Raw genomic sequence first — 17,306 nt, forward strand, 5'->3', positions numbered from 1 at the left:
GTGTGTCGATTACCGAGATTTAAACAGAGCCATTCCAAAAGATGACTTCCCATTACCTCACATTGATGTATTGGTCGATAACACTGCTCAATCCTCGGTTTTCTCTTTCATGGATGGATTTTCTGGCTATAATCATATCAAGATGGCGCCAGAAGACATGAAGAAGACGACATTCATTACACCTTGGGGCACGTTCTATTATAAGGTGATGCCGTTTAGGTTGAAGAACACCGGTGCTACCTACCAAAGAGCTATGACGACTCTCTTTCATGACATGATGCACAAAGAAATTGAAGTGTACGTGGATGATATGATTGCGAAGTCTCAGACAGAAGAGGAGCATTTGGTAAACTTGCAAAAGTTGTTTGAAAGATTGAGAAAGTTCAAACTGAGGCTGAATCCAAACAAGTGTACATTTGGAGTGAGATATGGAAAGCTGTTAGGTTTCATTGTCAGTGAGAAAGGGATCGAGGTTGATCCAGCGAAAGTAAAAGCTATTCAAGAAATGCCGGAACCAAGAACGGAAAAACAGGTTCGTGGGTTTTTAGGAAGGATGAACTACATTGCACGGTTCATATCTCACCTAACAGCTACGTGCGAACCGATATTTAAATTGCTAAGAAAAGATCAAGCAATCAGGTGGAACAATGATTGTCAAAAAGCTTTTGATAAGATAAAAGAATATTTGTAGAAACCTCCAATTCTCATACCTCCAGTTCCTGGGAGGCCTATGATAATGTACCTTTCAGTAACAGAGAATTCGACGGGGTGTGTATTGGGACAGCATGACGAGTCTGGTCAAAAAGAGCATGCGATATACTACCTTAGCAAAAAGTTTACCGACTGTGAAACAAGATATTCGCTGCTCGAGAAACCTTGCTGCGCTTTGGCATGGGCTGCTCGCCGACTAAGATAGTATATGTTGAACCATACTACCTTGTTTATTTCTAAGATGGACCCAGTAAAGTATATCTTTGAAAAGCCAGCTCTTACCGGATGAGTGGCTCGTTGGCAGATGATTTTGACAGAGTACGATATCCAGTACACGTCGCAAAAGGCCATCAAGGGTAGTATTCTATCTGATTACCTTGCCGAGCAACCAATTGATGACTATCAGCCGATGATGTTTGAATTCCCCGATGAAGATATCATGTACTTAAAGATGAAAGATTGTGAAGAGCCTCTTGTCGAGGAAGGACCGGATCCCGATGACAAGTGGACATTGATGTTTGATGGGGCGGTAAATGTGAATGGAAATGGTGTTGGGGCAGTACTCATTAATCCTAACGGTGCCCACATACCTTTTTCTGCCAGATTGACCTTTGAAGTAACCAACAATGAAGCTGAGTACGAGGCCTGTATCATGGGGATTGAAGAAGCCATCGATCTAAGGATCAAAACTATGGACATTTATGGAGATTCTGCTCTAGTGATTAACCAAGTCAATGGAGACTGGAATACTCATCAGCCGCATTTGATTCCTTATAGAGATTACACCAGAAGGATCCTGACTTTCTTCAAGATAGTAAAGTTGTATCATGTACCCCGAGATGAAAATAAAATGGCTGATGCCTTAGCCACATTGTCTTCCATGATTAAATTTCATTGGCAGAATCATGTGCCACACGTTGCTGTGAATCGACTCGAGAGGCCTGCGTATGTGTTTGTAGTCGAGTATGTTATTGATGAGAAGTTGTGGTTTTATGATATTAAGAATTTCCTCAAAAGCCAAGAGTATCCTGAAGGAGCGTCAAGGAATGACAAGAAGACACTAAGAAGGCTAGCTGGAAGCTTTTACTTAAACAAGGATGATGTGTTGTACAAGAGGAACTTTGACATGGTTCTGCTCAGATGCGTGGTTAGACACGAAGCAGACATGTTAATGCAGGAAGTACACGAGGGATCTTTCGGTACCCATGCTGGTGGTCATTCAATGGCCAAGAAGTTGTTAAGAGCCGGTTATTACTAGATAACCATGGAATCTGATTGTTTCAAATACGCTCGGAAGTGCCACAAATGTCATATCTATGCAGATAAAGTGCATGTACCACCAAACCCTCTGAATATTATGAATTCTCCTTGGCCATTCGCGATGTGGGGCATCGATATGATTGGAAAGATTGAACCTACTGCTTCTAATGGACATCACTTCATCCTGGTCGCGATTGATTACTTTACCAAGTGGGTGGAAGAAGCTTCCTATACCAATGTTACCAGACAAGTGGTTGCCCGATTCATTAAGAAAGAAATTATTTGTCGTTATGGGGTTCCTGAGAGAATCATCACTGATAATGGTTCGAATCTCAATAACAAGATGATGAAAGAGCTTTGCAAAGACTTTAAGATCGAACACCACAATTCTTCTCCTTACAGACCAAAGATGAATGGTGTTGTTGAGGCGGCAAACAAGAACATTAAGAAGATTGTGCAAAAGATGGTTGTGACGTACAAGGATTGGCATGAGATGTTGCCTTTCGCTTTGCATGGGTATCGTACCTCAGTACGTACGTCAACCGGGGCAACACCGTTTTCACTTGTGTATGGCATGGAGGCAGTCTTACCAGTGGAAGTTGAAATCCCTTCTTTGAGGGTGATGATGGATGTAAAACTTGACGAGGCTGAGTGGGTTCAAACCAGGTTTGATGAGTTAAATTTAATTGAGGAAAATCGATTAGCAGCCGTGTGCCATGGACAACTATATTAGAGAAGGATGAAGAAGGCCTTTGATCAGAAAGTGCATCCTCGAAACTATCAGATAGGTGACTTAGTTTTGAAGAGGATCCTTCCTCCCGGTACAGATAACAGGGGCAAGTGGACTCCGAATTATGAAGGTCCATATGTTGTTAAAAAGGTCTTTTCTGGTGGAGCCTTGATGCTTACAACTATGGATGATGAAGATTTTCCGTCTCCTGTGAATTCAGATGTAGTCAAAAAATACTTCGCATAAATTGACCCGCTGGACAAAAAAAAATCCAGGCAAAAAAGGGCATCCCGGCGAACCAAGAGAAAAAGAAAAGAAAAAGGTTCGGGCAAAAGTTAGGGATAAAGAATAAAAATAATATGTACACTCGGTAAGTCGAAAACCTTCAAAGGTGGCTTAGGCAAAAATGGGTATCCCGGTGGATTGAAAACCTGAAAAGGCGGTCCAAGCAAAAGGGGGATTAAAGCGAAGACTACAGTCTGAGTTATCTGTACTTCATCGCGTTTCAGTGTATACCATCTTGAAGGATATGATCGGTCCAATCACTCTTCTCAGAAAGCAAAGAATTTGGGGGAAATTGAAGATCTATGAGTCGTAACAGAATTGGGAAATAGTGGAATGCCGTGTTCACATTGCCAATAGGATAGTTTATTTTCTCTTTTGGCGCAATTACCTCTTCCTAGGAATTGCTTTCTGATGTATTTGCCTTTATAGGCCATTTTCAATCAATAAAAGTCGTTATTCAGTCAAATTGCTCTCTTGTTTTTTTTATTTCTACTGTTTTGTTTGCAAAAAACGTCCGAAATTTTGATAAACATTGCATCTAAAAACATGAAGGCTAGACAATGACGTGCGGAAAGATAAAACATCTGAAAATCATTTTGAATGTTGAGTACACTTGAGTATATTTTGTCCATACGATCCCCTGGGGCATGTATGTGTTTCCGTTTTGCAGGTTACTATCTTTGATTGATGGCTAAAGCAGATGAGCCAAAGTTTGTTCGAAGGAAGACCCTTTTGTTTCAACACTGTCCAGTCGTGTAAGAAGTTGGGTCGTCCAAGTCGAGTTCAGAATTTGTTTCCCCAGTATGGTCGAGAGGTTGGTGTTTTCCCCAACAAGTGACTCCCCAGTTGAGTTGGTTTCTCTACCGTCACGAGAATGTCAGATCAGTAAGTATCCTTAGCAGAAATGTTATACGTCCCCACAGAGTTGGAAGATCGAATCAGAAATTGTGTGCTCAGTAAAGTGATCATCTGCTTTCCCAGCAGGAGTTTTCCTCCCTTTGCATCTTGCACTTAGTAATCATCATTTGCATTCGCATTCTCAAATCGCGTAGCATTTCCATTCAGTATGGAGCATTACGCCATGGAAAATTCAAACATATGCATACATGTATTAAACCAGATTGGATCATATCTCCAGCAGAGACAGATCTTTTTTCACATCAGTATAGCACATTTGCAGCAGTTGCTCTTGGCAACATTCATAATCGATAATCCCGGTGAGATTTATTTTCTCACCAGTCCGTGAAAGGAAAGCTTGATTCCCCTCTGATTTAGTCCCCGGCAAGTGTCTGCCTTATTTTGACCTATGTAAGTGTCATCCATGCGATACCGGTAAGTGTCGTGTTGATCCCCGTAAATGTCTTTGCTTTTCTTTGATGTCGGCGAACATCATCTTTCGATGTCAGTAAACGTCGAATTCCAATCGTTGGCCATCAGTAAATGGCATGTCTATCATGGTGTCTACAAAAATCGTTCTGTCAACACCCGTGTGTGTCCTTTCCTTTTTGTGATGTCGGTAAACATCATTATTCGATGTCGGTAAACATCGATTTCCTTCCCAGTCATCGGTAAATGTCTGGTCTTGTTGCACTTATAAACATCTTTGTTCCGATGTCGGTAAACATCGAGTTCCCTCCCAGTCATCGGTAAATGTCTGGTCTTGTTTCACCTGTAAACATCTTTGTTCGATGTCGGTAAACATCGAGTTCCTCCCCAGTGAAGCCGCCATCGGTAAATGGCCTCTCTTTCTTTGATATCAGTAGATATCAATTCTTTTTTGAAGCCGCCATCGGTAAATGGCCTCGCTTTCTTTGACATCAGTAAATATCAATTCTGTTTTGAAGCCGCCATCGATAAATGGCCTCGCTTTCTTTGATATCGGTAGATATCAATTCTGTTTTGAAGCCGCCATTGGTAAATGGCCTCGCTTTCTTTGATATCGGTAAATATCAAATTTGTTTTGAAGCCGCCATCGGTAAATGGCCTCGCTTTCCTTGATTTGTCACCTACAAAGTGCAAATTCTCCGGTTCTTTTGGTATTCAATCCCTATTTACCTTGAAAATCTGATAGCCGCTGCTTTTATTCGTTCAGGTTCACAGTTGATTGAATAGGGGCAGCTGTAGCACCTCAAATTTGCCCCCCTCATTCATGCATTCATTATAGGTCATTTAACATTTCATATTGCATTTCAGCAAAGTTCATCTGAATTACCTCTGGTCAACTTTGGTCTACTGAAGGTCAAATGGCTAGGGAATAACTTGAGTTACTTCCAACATGTTCAAATGAGGCCTATTCATCATTCGACATATTACTCTTGAAGTAACAAAGGTCCAGCACGCAGGTTACAATTTGGAAAGATGACTTGAACTGTCATGCTCGTTAGGCGAGCAGAATGGTTCGCCTAGCGAGCCACCAGAGTCTGAACTGTCATGCTCGCTAGGCGAGCAGATTCTTCGCTAGGCGAAGCCCACGCGTTTTAAAAATATAACAGAAAAATCTTGGACTTGGACCTCTCTCATTTGAGCCCACAAAACCACGAAAATCAGGTTATAAATTCAAAAAGCTCATTTGAGAAAAACCCTAGAGAGAAGAGCTAACAGAATTCATAGCAGCCTCCAGACACTGAAGAGAAAAAACTCACTCTCACTCTGACTCACACATTTTTTGCCCTACAAACCCAACCGAGCAATTCAATTTCAATCGATCTCTCCAATCAGGTTTGCCTTACTCCCATTACTTTATGCTTTCAATTTGAAATTTCTGAATGTATGAGGTATTATGGGTGAATTTGGATGAGTGGGTATCGTTAGGTTTTGCATGTGGGTTTAGATGTGTATGAATATGTAAATAATACCTTGAATGTTTAATCACTTCATTTCTGAGATGGATACCATAGGGTTTAAGGTTCCTGAAATCGGACTGTTATCAAGGAAGAAACCAAAACCCGCAGGCATTCGCTAGCACCTCGCTAAGAGAACATGTAGCGAAGCTTCGCTAAGCGAAGCAGTAGCGATGATGACAGTAGCTGTTTTTTTTCTATTTGCTCTCTAATCTGTTTTGTGTTTTGTTGTGACATGTTTTCTATTGCATCCGTGCACTGTTTACCTGACACTGTTGTTGTTATGTTTCTTTTGTGCAACCCTCGATTGCTCCCCATCTTGTTATTCTAACTTGTTTGTTGAGTTTTTGTGAGGGCTCACATGACATTTGAAGAGATAGATCACTTGGTATTCCACTTTATTTGTGGGATACCATTTGGAGATTTATTCCGATTACCTGTGCTGACTTGCTTTCTTTGATGGTGCCAGCTTGAGAGATCTCTGGGTTTCTTGTTTCTTTAGTTGCTGTTACTTCGGATCTTTATCCGTGTGGTAGATCTCTTGATCCCTTTTTTACATCTTTCACGTATTTTAACAGTGCTAAAGACCTCCATGAAGAGGCAATTGACGGATAAAAGGGATTAGTAGTCAATCCCCCGTTATTCAGTGTGTCGTTCTTTATGCCCGCACTACGTGTCGATGCTTCAGAACCAAAGCCCAAGATCTTTTGTCCGGTCAGTCAGCGGAGACGGTTCCACCTTTCTGAATCCCCACTTTTGGTCATGAGCTCACCCTATCCAGGGTTAAGAGCTATGAGGCCTTATCCTCATTACCCTTTTGATCTGCTCACCCTGACGTTCAATGTCAGTGGTTAAGAGCCCATTTGATTACCTTTCCATGGCTTGTTTGTCGAGGTTGATATGACCCCTCTTGACTAAAGCCCTACCCACGTTTGTTTGAGCCCCCTTGTTGGCATGTTTACTTTATGCATGTTTGTTTTGAATGGTGTGATCGTCTACCCATAGGATTGCTAGGCTTCGTATAGTCTCTCGTTTGCATGTCAATTAAGGTAGCACGGTTCCTTCGTCTAGGACTTCCTTTGTTGCATGAGCATTCTAAGAACACAAACAAACTCATTGATTTTTCTTCTCCTAATAACACGTTAACTCCTTCTACTACAGGCGAGTAAGTCTCCGAAGGTCGAGCATCCGGTAGATTGCGTAGTAACGTCGTTCATCTAAAACACACAAAACAAACAAACAGGTAGCCGAGCTACGAAGACTCTGATTCTCATATTCAGATGAGATACGTATGCAGTGGATGCGACATCCGTGCGAGTCATTTTCTTTTGACCCCTCTTTTAGTAAATAGTACACTAGATAAACCCACACCCTTTAGACAAGAACAACAAGAGTGGATCCCGTAGAGTACTACGGATGCGTAGGGGTGCTAATACCTTCCCTTCGCATAATCGACTCCCGAACCCGAGATTTGGTTGCGAGACCTTGTCTTTTCCTTTCCTTTTTCTAGGTTTACTTCGAGCGTTTCCTTTCCCTCCTTTGGGATAAATAACACACGGTGGCGACTCTTCTGTCAGTTCTTTTTCGCCGGTTTTTTTTTCACATTCCCTTTTTTTAGGTTGCGACACTTATCTTTGGGTTTTGTTCGTACTTTTCCCTTTTCCTTTGGAAACAATAAAAACGCGGTGGCAACTCTGGTTTTATTGACGTTAAGTTTATCCATAGCTTGATGGTCATGTATTTACCGCTACACCATCAACAACATGTTCTAACACCCTAAGCATGACAACATTTACATATTCACATCCAATCAACAACATGTTCTAATTCTCTAATCATTACAACATTTACATATTCACATCCAAGCAACGACATGTTCTTATGCTCAAATCATGACAACATTTACATATTCACATCCAATCAACAACATCATGAATAATCAACTATATATGCAATCATATATGTAAATGTACTTGTCATACCCCAAAATTCACCCTACCCTTCACAGGTTCATCTAGGTCATGTGTAGGATAATTCCTCTCATGAAATCTGAAATGTCTATAAGCGTAAGCTTCCACCTGACCATTATGCGTCAACACACCTCCCAGACCCATCTTCGAAGCATCACAATATATAACTAAGCACTTACTTGGATTCGGAAAAATCAAAACTAGAGCGACGTCAACTTCTTCTTGAGTTCTTAGAAACTCTTTTCATAATGCACATCCCAAACATAGGCTTGAACCTTTCGAGTCAACTTAGTCAACTACAACGCTAGCTTTGAAAAACCTTCAATGAACTTCCTGTAGTAACCAGCCAACCCAAGAAAACTTCTAATCTCAATGACAGACGTGAGAGTCTCCTATTGCAACACAATATCTATCTTCGACAGATCCACAATTATACCACCAGTAGAAATCACATGACCAAGGAAACTCAATTCATTTAACTAGAACTCGCACTTGGACAACTTTTCATACAATTGGTTCTCCTTCCATGTCTGCAATACAACCCTCAGATGTTCCACATGCTCTTCATCAGACTTCGAGTATATCAGAATGTCACCTATAAACACAACCACAAACTGGTCTTAATACGAATGAAATATTCTATTCATGTATTCCATGAAGACTCCATGCACATTAGACACACCAAACGACATTATCGAATACTCGTAATAACCATACCTTGTTTTGAAAGCATTCTTCAGAATATCTTCAGGCATCACATAAATTTGATGATAACCCGAACGCAGATGGATCTTTCTAAACACACAAGCATCTACCAACTGAGCCATCAAATCATCAATCCTTGGAAATGGATACTTATTCTTGATAGTCACCTTATTCAGTTATCGATATTCAACACATAGCCTCATATTACCGTCCTTCTTCTTCACTAACAACACTGACGTACCCCACAGAGAAACACTCAGTCAAATGAACTTCTTTTCAAGTAGATCTTCCAATTTCTTCTTCAATTCACTCAACTCTGAAGCAAACATCCTATAAGGAGCCATCAACGTCAGACTAGTATTAGGTACTAAGTCGATAATATACTTAACATCACGCTCTGGCGACAAGTCACTAATATCATCTAGAAACACCTCTAGAAAATCACTTACCACTGGTAACTCGCCTATCACAACTTTACTTTCTACCTTCATAGAATTTAATATCATAAACACTGCAACATTGTCCTTCATGAACTCATTCACTCGCTTATCCGACACAAACAACTCATCACTAGCATCAAACTCTAGAAATGACATCGTCTTGTTGAAACAGTTGATAGGAAATTCAAATCTTCATCTTTAACAAACTCAGGAAACAACACTGACTTATCCAACAACCTCCACTCTTGAAAATAGTGGCACGGCGAACCAACTCTCTATACTTGAAACATCTTAGAGAAGTAGAAGCTTATCCCCTACTTATTTCAATCCTGCTCCTGTAGCCAAGCGGTTAGAAAAACAAACAAGTATGATAGTGTTTCACACTCATGTCGCATACTAGGGAAAAAAACAAAGTTACAAAAACCTAGCCGGATGGACCGACCTGCTCTGATACCACTATGTACACCCTAAACCCCGAAACTTATATATTAAGCTTTACACGACAATATAAGGTATCACCAATGATAAAAACTTTAATAAATAAAACATTTAACAAACACACAATGGAAAATATTAACGTCATACAACACCTGTCATCGCACGATCACCTTCACTTAGGGTATCATTGTGGTAGTATCATTTTATTTCAAATAATAAAATAGTGTAACTTATACTTTTAGTCTCAATCTTCAAATCATAATAAATTGTTTTGAAAATAAAGAGTTATCATATTCAAGTCTTGAACAAATCCAACATTAACCGAATAAACAATTAAACTCCAACAAACATAATAAGAAAACAAACATTCCCAACCCCGATGTTATAGGATCAGAGCAAGACTTCTAAAACAACGATGAAACTAAACTAAGTAACTCCATGAGATAACTTTCACTTACAACAACAGACTCTACTCCTGAGTATATGCAACATATCCATGGTGGACAACATCAAAGAAAAGGGGGTGAGAAACAACAACCAATATAAATAGTATAAATAATGCTAAGGTAAATAATACACAACAATCACACATCCATCAACAACATGTTCTCACACCCAAATCATGACAACATTTTCATATTCACATAAAATTAACATGTTCTCACTCTAAAATCATGACAACATTTACATATTCACATCCAATCAACAATATCATAAACAATTGACTACATATGCAATCATGTATCGAAATATACCCAACAACTGGCTCATTATCCACGCGGTACCATTCATGAACACTCAGTTTCATTCTGCTCCTGATCCCCATCATAGGACCAAAGCATACTAAATCGTTACAACTATCATAGGTAACACTTCACCAATTCCCACCTGAAACCGGCTACTCGCTCTTGACCCACGCCATAGGACTAGAGAAAACCAAAGTTTGTTACCATCACCATAGGTAACGCTTTAATGATTCTCACATAGAACTTGATACTCGCTCCCGGTCCATACCACTGGATCATAGCACACCAAAACTATATCGAAGCCCGTACACTAAGATGTAATACTCTCAACAACATGCATTTTCACCAAAAGGTTCACCAAAAGAATCACCATGCATAACTCACTATTTATGCAAAATATCATTCATCATGAGTAACAATTAATCAATGTTATAACATCAATAATACAACAAATATTAGCAACTCAACAAATGTAACATCATAGTCATTCATTCATGTTACTTCACTAAAAGAATAATACATCGTTGTATAAACATAATGATTCACTAACTGATCATACAAGTCAGCACAAACATTTCTACAATTGGTAAATGACTAAAACTCAAACATATACCAGGCACTACTATGAGGTATCTCTGCGAGTTAGCTTTCTAATGCTTTAAATGACATCTCAATTGGACCTCCGAAATGAAAGACACGGCCAAAATCGTCATACAATGCAACACAACAAAAGCAATATTTTTCACCATTTGGCCTATGACAATCAATTGACATCTGGTGCAATCGATTTCACTATTATTTCTTTTCAAATTTTCAACTAATGCAATCAATTGTTATCTGGTGCAATGTGTCACTGTAGTTTTTTTTTCAAAAATTTCAGTTTTCATCATATGATCTCCATCCCTCTTACCCCTAACCCTTCATACATGTCTCTAACTAATCCATAACAATCTCATAAATAATTTTAATATTAAATTCATCATCGATAATGAATAAAATCAAACGTTCATATCCTCATCAACGATATAACCTCATTCATACATATTCATGATCATTCAAACATGGATTATATTATAACAATAGATACAACCATAAAATCAACCAATCAATTTTTAGAATTTCGTCATATAACACATCATCAAAAGAAAACCTTGAACCCTAGTGAGATTTAGGACTTCTCATCTCTATTATATCATGCAATACACCTAGATTGGTAGCCTTTCTCCCCCCTTACCTTGGACTTTCCAGCAATTGATGTCAAAATAAGCAACTTCTATAGCTTCCCTATTCAAAATCCTAGCTTTTACTATTCTCCCTTCCAAAAGCTCTTTCTCTCCTTTTTCCTCCTGTCTCAATTTTCACGTACTGATAAAACTATGCAAATCTCCTCTAACTCCCAATATATCCTTCGAGTTTTCTACATGCTTCCTTCCAATTACCTTATTAACCTTTAACTTTCTTAATTTACACATTTGCCCCAACTCTCTAACTCCTTACTCCCCTCCATTTTTCCAAATCTCACAAATGATACAATTCTATTATTTTACTATTTATTTAATTAATTCGAATAAAACATTATTTGTTCTAATAATTAATTAATATTCTAGTTAATTTTAACCAATCACACCAAACTCTTACTCTCTCTATACATCTACTCCAAGGACACTTAACCCCCACAATCACACAACAGTAATTTAAAAACACAAATTAACCAAATAAAATTCTAAATACTTCAATTTAATTAATTAATCTAATTTGGGGTGTTACACCCAGTTATACCTGGCACCCCCTCAATTTTGTGTGTTTTTATCGATTAACCATTCACTAAAGTTATCGGTTTTTCACAATATGTGAGTACATACCTAAAATTTCGAAAGTATACTAGAAATTTTCTAAATTGAACAAAAAATACTGGGAATTCACTATTAATACCAACAATTATGTTTTTGTTATGTAGAAATACTAGAAATTTCATAATTTCCAGTATGCATAAAAAAATTCCAGAAATAATGGAAATTCCGGTATAACTATGGTATTTAATTTTTGTTGTTGAGTTTTTTTGCATTAATTTGTTAAGTAAATAACAAGATAAAATAACTATCCGATAAAATATATACATAAAATTCCAAAATATGTTACATATATAAGTACAAAACAAACTATGATAAATTCATAACTTCATCTTCCCAGTGCCTAATGTGTCTTGTAAATGCCACTTCCCATGCTCCTGCCTCTTCAGTACAGTTCTCTCTCCAACGACCAATTGAAGGAGGCAATGGACAATCATGTTTCAACTTTACATGAACTCAATGATTGTTGTTTAAAAAACCAACAACAACGGCTTTCTGCCTACTTGTATACATATGTGGAGCATCTATAAAAGGGTAAAAAGTGATGCTTTAAGCCTTAGACAGGGAGAAAAATACGATATTGTATCTGTAAGAAATAGGGTGACCCATATCAGGAATCGTCATCAGTTTATCTACACCCTGCACACCTAAGATAGATACTCGAAACACACTCCTAACTTTATCTACTGTGTCATAGAAAAATTTGGAACACAATTTAGGATGTTGACGAAATTAAGTAGCTAAGTGCGTCAAGACCAAAATTCAAATAAATAGTTGTAGGATCACGATGCACAGTCTCTAATTAATAAGTTGTAAAATGTAATTTAACATTCAAGATTAGTTTAGTTTTGAGTTTCATTTGCATTTGTATTTGAGTTTCATTTGCATTTGAATTTGAGTTGAATTTTGGTAAATGTATATAAGCCCAAAGTATGATGAATTTATAACAGAATTTTACATTTGAGAGTTTTTGAAAGTTAGTTACAATTTTTAATCTCTCTCTTTTTTCTCTCTCAATTCTTCTTCGTCTTCTTTAATTCTTGTGCAACAATGGAGGTTAATTGTTGAACTCCAACAATTTGTATTCAGAGCTCCGGTTCTGATTCACGGGTAACAAGAATCTAATGAGTTGTGTGATTGATTTTGTTCTTGAAATTTGCGTTGAATTGAAGTTCAAAAACAAAGTAAATCACAAATCTTGATTCTATGGGTTTGTGAAACACGAATCTTGGTGAGAACTAAATGATTTGTTTGCACAAGAACGAATATGAATGGTGTAAACCATAGTTTGAACATAAAGCTTATTCAAAAGAAAGAATTAGAATCGATGGTCGATTCAGATGCGCGTGTTGTTTAGACCTTAAGATGTTCTTGATCTCGTCAATGACGGATACACACCGATTGCAGAAAATGCAATAGAAGCGCATAGAAATACGCAACATGAAATGAGCACTACTACATAAAACATATTTAACCTCGTACCCGAAGTTGATTTAACCTCAGTTACAAGGGCGAGGTAATGAAGCGTGTTATGAAAAGCTTCTACCTTACCCCTCGATTTTAAAATAACCGAGGGGATATTTGAAATGATCATTGGTTCGATCCCTAGCAATAGCTTTTTTATATTTTTCAAAACTAGTGTCACATACCACTCAGTTTATGACCAATACCGAGGGGAAATATATATTCTTTTTTTAAAATACTCATTACATTGTTTACATAGAATACTAATAAATTAATTTATTTACAAACTATATTGTTTACATAAAATATTACATTGTTTACACATAATATTAAAGTAAAAATATATAAAAAGTTTTGAATCCAATTTATCGCCATCGTTGTCGATGAAGAACAAATGTTTGGGAACCTCGTTTCATTGATCTTGAGGAAGATCAAACGTTGGATGCAATATATTCTATGGCTTTTGAACTCATTTGTTTCTTATATAAAAAAAAAAGTTAGATGAATTAATTAAATATTCAATTATGTAATTATTTAACACAAACCTTGAACCCAAATAACTTTATGCTCTTACAATCCATCATAGAGAAATTTTCTTAAATAAAATAATTGTTTTTTTTTAATTTCAAAGTTTTCATGTCAAATGTTTCATTATCAATTTTTAATATTCGAAATGCTTTTATAATGTCTTTTAGGTTTCACGTAGATCACAAATGACAGTGCCTTTAGTTTGATACTCATTAAATGGACGACAAAAATTTGCTTAAGGACGGTGAAGAAACTTAATAAACACACTTATATTTTTCCTCAGTTATTACTCAAAACTGATGTAAAATGTGTTTCTTTTTTAATAAAAACTACAATAAAATATGTTTCATTCGAAGTGCCACATTCATCTCAGTTTATGTGAAAAATCGAGGGACAAAGTTTTTTTAATTACATTGTTTACACATAATATTAAAATAAATTGTTTAAACAAATCCAGATTTTGAAAATGGACTCTTGGAGAACAACAAATCTTTTCAAATTTCTGATAAATGAATTTTTTTTTCTACACTTGCAATCCATCCTAGACAAATTTCATTATCTTGAGCAAATATTTTTATGGAAAACACGCTCACATGAAAGAGAACAAGATAATTCTTGCAATTTACAACATGTTTAGGAATAAATTTCTCAATGTTATCAACCGAGGAAAGCAACAAATTCAGGAATGTTTTCTTTGATTGACAATATAGGAAGGTTATTCCAAAAATACAACAACACCATTATGTTGGGATGGATTGCAAGAGCACAAAAAAATGCTTTGTTAAAGATAGAAGAACATTGAAGATTTTTTTTTCTGTTTTGTAATTCATCCCAAAATATGATGCATACAAGTTTGGAGCAACTGCACATAAGTTAGGTTTAAGGTAAAATCTTATTAACGAGTGCTTTTATGGTAAAATATGATAATATAATCCCTCGATTATTAAATGTAACCAAAGGAATAAATCATTAGTATAAAAATAAAAAATAAAATACAAAGAAGGACACCATTTAAAAAAAACATAAACTATTGTTGCTGGGATTCGAAGTATGTAAATATCTGATAAATGAATTTTTTTCTGCATTTGCAGTCCATCCCAGACAAATTTCATTATCTTGAGCAAACGTTTTTATGGAAAATGCTTTCACATGAAACGGAACAAGATAGTTCTTGCAATTTACAACATGTTTAGGAATAAAATTCTCAATGTTGTCAACCGAGGAAAGCAATAAATTCAGGAATGTTTTCTTTGATTGACAATATAGGAAGGTTATTCCAAAAATACAACAACACCATTATGTTGAGATGGATTGCAAGAGCAGAAAAAAATACTTTGTTAAAGATAGAAGAATATTGAAGATTTTTTTTTCTGTTTTGTAATCTATCCCAAAATATGATGCATACAAGTTTGGAGCAAATACACATAAGTTAGATTTAAGGTAAAATCTTATTAACGTGTGCTTTTATAGTAAAATCTGATAATCTAATCCTTAAATTATTAAATATAACCAAAGGAATAAATCATTAATATAAAAATAAAAAATAAAATAAAAAGAAAGGCACCACTCTAAAAAAGACAAAAACATAAACTATTGTTGCTAGGATTCGAAGTATGTCCTGAATTATTTTTCCCCTCGGTTATATTTAGAAACCAAGGGACATGTGGTGTTTATTTAAAAATAAAATAAAACATGGTGCACCTTGGAATTATACCTCAGTTTTTTGTTAGGTGAGGTGAAAACTTTGTCATGAAATGTATTATTTATAGTGGTGGAGGAAGAAAGATCAGAAGGTGTTGTTCTATATCCATCAATGTATGGATACAAAGGTGTTTGAGAAAATTGTTAATTCGACGATATCGAAGGTGGCATGGGATACAATGGTACAATGTTATGGTAGTGATGCATTAGTGAAGAAAGTAAAGTTATAGTCCCTACGTAAGCAATATGAGAATCTCAGCATGAAGAGTAATGGGAAGGTGCCCGATTATATCTCCAGAGTGATTGTGGTCACTAATGAGATGAAGTCTTATGAAGAAACACTATTTGAACAAGTAATCACTAAAAAGGTACAGAGATCACTTACTCCTCAGTTTGATTACATAGTTGTAGCCATAGAACACTCTAAGGACAATAACACCATTGGAGTTGAAGAGCTATAGAGTAGTTTAAAGGCACAAGAGTTGCATATGACTGAAAGAAACTCTGAAAAATAGTCAGAATAGGCTTTGAAAGCTCAGACTCTGAAAGCTTCTTTTGTCAGGAAGAACTACAAGCAAGCATGGCTAGAGAATAAGAAAAAGTATGATGGTAGTGTTTAGGAGTCAGAACTCTCCAACCCTGAAGAGGAGAAACATAAGAATGTTCAAAAGGGAAATGAGAAGTTTGATAAGAGGAAGGTTCAATACTATTGTTGCAACAAGTTTGACCATTTTGCTGATGATTGCTGGTTAAATAAGGTTAGGAAAGGCGAAGAACCTTACTTAGCCATAGGAGATTCTGATGACGAACTTGTGCTATTGATGGCATTTGAGAATGAAGGTGAAAAATTGGTAGACTGGTGGTATATGGACACTGGCTGCTCAACTCACCTAATTGGAAACAAACAATGGCTGGTTGATTTTGACTATGGTAAAAGGACCAAGATCAGGTATGCTGATGATGAGTATCTGAATGCTAAAGGAATGAGAAATATCAGAGTTAAGTTGAACAATCGAAAAATTATACTGGTCAAGGATGTATGGTATGTTCCTAGCATGAATAGAAATCTGATGAGTGTAGGTCAGTTGACTGAAAAAGGTTTTTCAGTAACCATGAAGCACAATCTTTTAAAGTTGTATGATTGTAATCAAAAGTTGATCATGCAATATGAACTGGAAAGAAACATGACATTCAAGGTGAATGTTGCAATAATAGACACTCAATACCTTACTGCAAGAAGTACTAAAGGGAAAAGTGAGTTGTGGCACAAGATATTGGGGCATATGAACTACAGAAGCTTAGGGGGTATGAGTTTAAAGAATATGGTACATGGAATAGCTAAGATTGTGGCACCATAGAGATGATGTGATATATGCATGAGAGGTAAGAAACCAAGATTTCCATTCTCATAAAAAATTCCTCCAAGAGTAACTCATGTGTGTCGTACATTCTAATGTAAGTGGGCCTTTTGAGGTACCTTCACTTGGAGGGAACAAGTACTTTGTGTCATTTGTGGACGAGGTCACCAGAATAACATGGGTAACACTCATTAAGTTCAAACATGAGGTGTTTTCTAAGTTTAAGAAGTTCAAAGTGAATGCTGAAAAGCAAAATGGATAAAGGTTTAAGATCCTGATA

This window comes from Lathyrus oleraceus, chromosome 5, assembly GCF_024323335.1.
Source record: "Lathyrus oleraceus cultivar Zhongwan6 chromosome 5, CAAS_Psat_ZW6_1.0, whole genome shotgun sequence".
NCBI lineage: Eukaryota > Viridiplantae > Streptophyta > Magnoliopsida > Fabales > Fabaceae > Lathyrus > Lathyrus oleraceus.